We start from the raw sequence: 7,593 nt of genomic DNA, 5'->3' as shown, positions 1-7,593 counted from the left end.
TCAGTCTTTCTCAGTATCAGGTTATTTCCCAATGAGTCAGCTCTTTGCATCAGGTGGTCAAAGTATTAGAGCTTCAATTTCAGCAACAGTCCCTCCAATGAATACTCAGAGTTGATTTCTTTTAGGATGGACTGGTTTGATCTCTTTGCAGTCCAAGGGACTCTCAAGAGTTTTCTCCAACACCACAGTTTAAAAGCATCAATCCTTTGGCACTCAGCCTTCTTTATTTCCCAACTCTCACACTCGTACATGATTACTGGAAAACCATAGCTACATGGACCTTTGTTGGCAAAGTTTCTGCTTTTTAATATGCTGCCTAGGTTTGTCATAACTTTCCTTCCAAGAAGTAAGCATCTTTTAATTTCATGGCTACAGTATATGGGGACAATTCCTTGGGTCTTTGTCTTCCTTTAGGCCAATCATCTTGTTTTGTCCCCCTCTGGCTAATTTGTCTCAAGATCTTCTCCTGAGCAGAGCACTCACTCCTCAGCCAAGACGGATCTTGACAGGAAGGCCTCTGGGAGGAGCAAGCCTGGCATTATTCTGAGTTTTGACCCCAAAGAGCCTTTCTAGCATGTGTAGTGTCTCCCTTGCCCCAAGAAGTGGGGGAAGGGAGAGTGGCAATCCCTTAATCCTTTACTCAAACAGGGTTTTACCCCTCTTTGTTCTTGCCTTGACTGTTATCTTAAGGTGTTTACAAGAGACAAAGACTGTCTACCCTGTTTCGGTTGTCATTTCCATTTTGAGATGCAAACAGGAGGCTGATGATAAATACCTTACCTGGAGCCCTCCTATCTCCCCTCTCAGGAAAAGCAAACAGGAGACTAGTTGTAAATATTCAGCCTGAAGCTCAGGTCTCAGTGCCCCATGAGATGCAAACAGGAGGCCAGTTGTAAAAGCAGAACCTGGTGGATCTCCTGCCCCACAAATGCTCTGCTCCCTGGTGTGCTCCAGCTCCACCTGCCTTCCTTCAGTCCCTCCAAGCATGCATCTGTTCTCTCCCTTCTCCTTTACCTGGCAGGTCCCCTTTCAGCCCTCAGGTTAAATGTCTCTTCATCAGAGAGTCTCTCCCTTTATTCCCCTTCTAAGTAGATTCCCCATTACACTGTTGTCTCTGATTTTATCCATCATAGAACTTATCACAATTTCCAGTGACAGTGTTTTTGCTGGTATACTGGTTACTTTCCATTCTCCACTAGATTATGATACACTGGGATGATGTATCATCCAATGGGGCTTATGCACCAAACTCAGTGCCTGGCACATAGTAGGGACAAAATACAGAATAGTGAAATTGGGCTTAGCAAAGAAAGGAATGGTGGCATGTTGATGTGGTGCTTGTGAATAAGGAAGTGACTCTGGGGTCTTCACAAGCTGTGAGGTCTCTATCATTTATGTTAGAAAGTGAGGGGTAGCTTCTGCCTTGCCTTTGGAGTGCTCTTGGGGAGAGCTTCCTACTGGGGACCGTTCCAGACAGAAGTGAACTGAAAAATAATTGCCTTTGTGTGTGGATGCCAGGACAGAGGGAAAACTCAGAACTCCAAATTCTCTACTGGTCTTGGGGGACAGAAAGTTTGAGTGAGATCTTTGTTTTTGCCTAAGAAAAAAATCATAAACTTTTGCTATCAACAAGAACTGCTATTATTATTATTTTTTTAATTTATTGGCTGCACTGCACAGCCTGTGGGATCTTAGCTTCTTGAACAAGGATCCAACCTGCTCTGCCTGCATTGGCAGCATGAAGTATTAGCCACTGGATGCTCAGTCATGTCTGACTCTTTGTGACTCCATGGACTTGTAGCCTGCTGGGCTCCTCTGTCCATGAGGATTCTCCAGGATTTCCATGCCCACCTCCAGGAGATTTTCCCAACCTAAGGATGGAACTCAGGTCTCATGCATTGCAGGAGGATTTTTTACCATCTGAGCCACCAGGTAAGCCCAGGGAAGTCCCCAAAACAGTTAATTTTTTTGAAGCACCCTGATGCTGGGAAAGATTGAGGGCAGGAGGAGAAGGGGACGACAGAGGATGAGATGGTTGGATGGCATCACTGATTCAATGAACATGGGTTTGGGTAGACTCCAGCAGTTGGTGAGGGACAGGGAGGCCTGGCATGCTGCGGTCCCTGGGGTTGCAAAGAGTCAGACACGACTGAGTGACTGAACTGAACTGAACTGAATTATGTACCAGGGGCTTCCCAGGTGGCTCAGTGGTAAAGAATTACCTGCCAGTGCAGAAGACACAGGAGACTTGGGTTCAGTCCCTGGGACAGGAAGATCCCCTGGAGGAGGAAATGGCAATCCCACTCCAGTATTCTCTACCGTCTGAACCACCAGGGAAGCAGTCAATCCTAAAGGAAATCAACCCTGAATATTCATTGGAAAGACTACTGCTAAAGCTGAAGCACCAATACTTTGGCCACCTGATGTGATGAGCCAGCTCTCTGGAAAAGACCCTGATTCTGGGAAAGAGGGCAGGAGGAGAAGAGGGCAACAGAGGATGAGATGGTTAGATAACATCACTGACTGAATGGACATGAATTTGAGCAATTTCCGGGAGAGAGTGAAGGACAGGGAAGCCTGGTGTGCTGTAGTTCGTGGGGTCGCAAAGAGTCACAATTTAGTGACTGAACAACAACTGGTATTCTTGCCTGGAAAATTCCATGGATAGGTGAACCTGGTGTGCCAAAGTTCATGGGGTCCCTGAGAGTCGGACATGACTTAGTGATTGAAACAGCACCAACTATGTACCAGGCACCACACTAGATATTTTTTCAGATATGATTATTGTGCTTCATGGTCAAAGCAAAACTGAACTGTATGTTGATGTTATATCTACATTTACAGATGAGGAAACCGAGGCACAGAGAAGCTAGGCAGTCAGTCCAAGGTGGCAGAGCTAGTGCGTGGTGAGACCAGGACTGAAATCAAAGCCTGTTCTAGAATCTGAGCCCTCACTCTAAGCCCTGGAACAGAGATCCTGAGTCTGCGTTTCTCTAGGCAGGGGGGAATTAGCATGGGCTCTCCTCACTTCTTCTGTGCCACCAAAATTTGGAGTTCAGTGGCTCTAGTGAGTGGGGCCAGAGTTCTCACAGCTTCCCACTGCAGGACCTTTCTCGTGGGTTTGAGTTCACCCTGCCCATCCTTGGGACTCTAACCCATGTCTAAGGTCGTGGCTGCATACCTCAGGCTGAAGAAGGGTATGAACAATGTGTGTAGGACTGGGAGGCCTCTTCAGAATTGTGGTTGACGGCTTCCCCAATGGTCCAGCGGTTAAGACTCTGAGTTTTCAACACAAGGGGTGCAGGTTCGACCCCTGGTTGGGGAACTAAGATCCCACGTGCCATGCGGCGTGGCAAAACAAAACACAGCAATTGTCCTCTAACACAGTGGAAGGTTTGGAGTTCGGAATGAAGGGGACAAGACTAAAGGAAGGCTCAAGTCTGGATAAAACACGTGCTGGGGGCTGAAAGATCACCTTAGTGGAAAGATGACGGACTTGGAAGCCACAGTTACCCAAATCTGAAGCGTGGATCTATCTGCACTTTACCACTGAGGTGATGTTGACAATTTTTCATCATTCTGAGCCTCAGTTTCCTCATGTACAAAGGAGAGATAACAACATACACAATATCTGGAGCAATCTCAGTACTTTTCAAATTGTGTGACCAGGGTGGAAACAAAATGAAACAAGTGTGACCAGAGGGGAAATGAGTAGCCAAAGCGGAAAAGCATGTGGTTTAAGAAAATAGATAAAGAAGGGACTGAGCCTGCGTAGAAAACCTCACACTGAATGAATTCTGGCTAGTTGTTTGCTTCACCCAAGTCTTAAAATCTTAGATCAAAAGGGCAGTATGTTTGTATTAAGGACAAAATTAACAGCCATTATCTAGCACCTACTAACATTATTTTTAGAGTACTGACCAGTAATAGAAAAAAGCCAAGGGACGGACAAGGGCCTAATTTCCAAAATGTACAAACAGTTCACACAAATCAACAAGAGCAGCAACAACAACAAAAACATCCCAATTAAGAAATGAGCAAAAGACTTGAATAGACATTTCTCCAAAGAAGACATACGTTGGCCAATAGGCAGGTGAAAAGACGCTCAACTTTGCTAACTATTAGAGAAATATAAATAAAAACTACAATGAGGTATCACCTCACATCATTCAGAATGGTTATCACTAAAAACCTACAAATAATAAATGTTAGAGAAGGTATGGAGAAAAAGGAACCTTCCTATATTGTTGGTGGGGGTGTAAATTGGTGCAGCCACTATGTAAAACAAAATCTAAATGTACAATCCTGAAATCCCATTTCTGGGCATATATCTAGAGGAAACTCTTATTCAAAAAGATACATGTACCCCAGTGTTTATTGAAGCACTATTTACAATAGCCAAGACATGGAAGCAACCTAAATGTTAATCAACAGATGAATGGATAAAGAAGATGTTGTATACATAAACAATGGAATACTACACAGCCATAAAAAAGAACAAAATAATGCCATTTGCAGCAACATGGATGGACTTAGAGATTATCATACTAAGTGAAGTAAGTCAGACAAAGACAAATATCACATGATATCACTTTTACGTGGAATCTAAAATGTGATACAAATGAACTTATTTGCAAAATGGAAATAGACTCACGAACATAGAAAACACACTATGAGAAAGCAGTGGAGGGATAAACTAGGAATTTGTAACGAACAGATACACACCAGTATATATAAAATAGTTAAACAACAAGGTCCTACTATATAGCACAGAGAACTACGTTCAATATCCTGTAACAAGCCATAATGGAAAAGAATATGAGAAACGTAAATTCCCTGGTGGTCCAGTGGTTAGGACTCTGTGCTTTTACTGCTGAAAGCCTGGGTTCAATCCCCGGTCAGGGAACACAAGCTGTGAGGCACTGCCAAAAATGAAAAAGAAAATATATATATATACACACACACACACACACACACAATGAATCACTTTGCTGTACACCAGAAACTAACACAACATTGTAAATCAATTATACTTCAATAAAAATACAGTTATAAACATATAACCCATATCAATGGAAACTGTATTAGATAAGGCAATACATTTAAAGCCTTCCACTGAAATCACAGTAAGCAGTTAGTAAATGTTAATTATTATTATTAAAAAAAGCCAGCATGTAATTAAGTATTTTGATGGCATAACATTATAAGGACAGAAATTAGAAGGCAGAGAACCTGATCTCTTTCAGCAAAGGAGTGAAAGCATTCTGTCACAAGTTCCTGAATACAAGACAGTGAGCTGACATTTCCTTAAGTGACCATCTCCCCTACACATTGACATCACTGATCCTGAGCACTCTGGAGACCATGTGATCACCCAAGTCCTGCTTGTGTGTACAGATTGTTACCCTTCTTATTACTTGAGTTTTGTGTGAAAGTCAAGTGTGGCTTGCAGTGCTGGGGACAAGCTGGCTGGAGACACGGAGCTACCATGCCACCCCACTCAGCTCTCTCCATAGCTTTGAAATATGCTTAAAAAAATTTTTTTTTTCCTGTGAAACATGCTTTTAAGAAGGCACATCAGACTTGGGAAAAGGTGTTTTGATCAATGAGGAAATAAGACAGCTTTTAAATAAAGTTAATGCTGGACTTCCCTGGTGGTACACTGGTTGAGGGGCTTCCCCATTGCTCAGCAATAAAGAATCGCCTGCAATGCAGGAGATGCAGGGAAGGAGACTTGGATTTGCTCCCTAGGTTGGGAAGATCCCCTGGAGGAGGGCGTGGCAACCTGCTCCAGTATTCTTGCCAGGAAAAGCTCATGGACAGAGGAGCCTGGTGGGCTATGGTCCATGGGGTCACAAAGAGTTGAACACAACTAAAGTGACTGAGCATGCACGCACAGTGGTTGAGAGTCTGCCTGCAAGTGCAGGGGACATGAGTTTGATTCCCTGGTCTAGGAGGATTCTACATGCCCTGGGGCAATTAAGCCCATGAGCAACAACTACTGCAGCCTGCATTCTAGAACCTGTGCTCCAGAACAAGAGAAGACACTGCAATGAGAAACCTAGGCAGCAACAAAGACTCAGCCCAGCCAGAAATGAAAAATAAATAAATACATTTTTAAAAAGATAAAGTTAACACTAATTAAATTTACTACTACTAGTAGCAGCAACTGTAATTATTGAGTGTGGACTTTTAATCCTATGCTCAGTCACTCAGTTGTGTCCAGCTCTTTGCCACCCCATGGTCTATAGCCAGTGTCTTTAGTGAAAGTGAAAATCACTCATTCGTGTCCGATTTTTTGTGACTCAATGGACCATAGCCTGTCAGGCTCCTCTGTTCATGGAATTCTCCAGGCAAGAATACTGGAGTGGGTATGCATTCCCTTTGCTCCAGGGGATATTCCCAACCCAGGGATTGAACCCAGGTCTCCTGCATTGCAGATGGATTCTTTACCATCTGAGCCACCAGGGAATCCTAATTCCCTATGAATCCCTTTAGGAGGCACGACAATGATTATCTCCATTTTGGAGATGAGGAAATAGAGTTGCAATGAGGTTTAGCATCTTGCCCAAATTCACCTGGTGGGTCAGAAGAGAGACCAGACCTGCACTCTCTTTCCTCGTCCCTACTCACTTGAGGACTACGTGATTCTGACTCTTCATCACTCTTCCCACTCCCTGCCTTGGATTTTGAAATCATTGGCTTTGAGGTTCAATCCCTTGCCCAACATACACATGGATCTAATGACTCTGTAGGCATACTCATCCTACACATGACCACAGGATTACCTGGGGAGTTGGACTAAATCTACAAAACCAAAGGTTGTTGCTTATCAGGAACATCAGGACTAAGGATTCTCCGGTTGATATGAAATTTAAATATCAACCATGGAGTCCAGTATGTTTCACAGGAGACTGGCGATGATGATGAGCTTCCCTGTTAGGTCAGATGGTAAAGAATCCACCTGCAATGCAGGAGACCTGGTTTCAATCCCTGGGTCTGGAAGATCCTCTGAAGGGAACGGCAACCAAATCCAATATTCTTGCCTGGAGAATTCCATGGACAGAGGAGCCTGGTGAACTACAATCCATGGGGTTGCAAAGATTCGGACATGACTGAGTGACTAACACTTTCACTTGGCAGTGATGACACCACTGTGGCAGTAAGCTTCAGGGAAGGCCCCTCCTCCCCAGTTATAAGTCTGGCCCCAAACATCATATCTATGCCTTAGGCAACTCATCAGCATCACCACTGGATATCGTGAGTGGCCACAAGAGCTTCCTGGAGCATGACAATTGTTTGAGTATTCAGAATTCCAAAGCAGGGTGGAAATAAGTAAGGAGAAAATGGTGGCATGACTCAGACAGAAGTGCAGTGCTGTTGTCAGGAATAATGCCAGCGCTTTGAAACCAAGGCAAGTCTCTGGACATGACTGGAGGATCAAAGGCCAGCTCTCAAGGAACTGTTTCAAAGGCTCTTGAGCTTAGTTGGCATCCATTACCCTGATACATTCTGCACTTTTAATGGTAATCGTAACTGCTAGCCAATGTCAAGTTGTATCCACATTCTGTTTTCTTTTCTCCTTCAGTGAAG

General features: G+C 43.9%; 1 non-coding gene across 1 annotated transcript; it reads left to right on the top strand.

Annotated features, from left to right (window-relative positions):
- Positions 1–4,833: 4,833 nt before the first annotated feature.
- Positions 4,834–4,906, top strand: TRNAK-UUU (transfer RNA lysine (anticodon UUU)). Its single transcript has one exon. It is a non-coding gene; the product is annotated as a tRNA-Lys (tRNA).
- Positions 4,907–7,593: the final 2,687 nt, after the last annotated feature.

The sequence above is a fragment of the Ovis aries genome, chromosome 2, assembly GCF_016772045.2.
Source record: "Ovis aries strain OAR_USU_Benz2616 breed Rambouillet chromosome 2, ARS-UI_Ramb_v3.0, whole genome shotgun sequence".
NCBI classification, from domain to species: Eukaryota; Metazoa; Chordata; class Mammalia; order Artiodactyla; family Bovidae; genus Ovis; species Ovis aries.
Note: the sequence above shows the minus strand (reverse complement) of the source record. Positions and strands in the feature narration are given on the sequence as shown.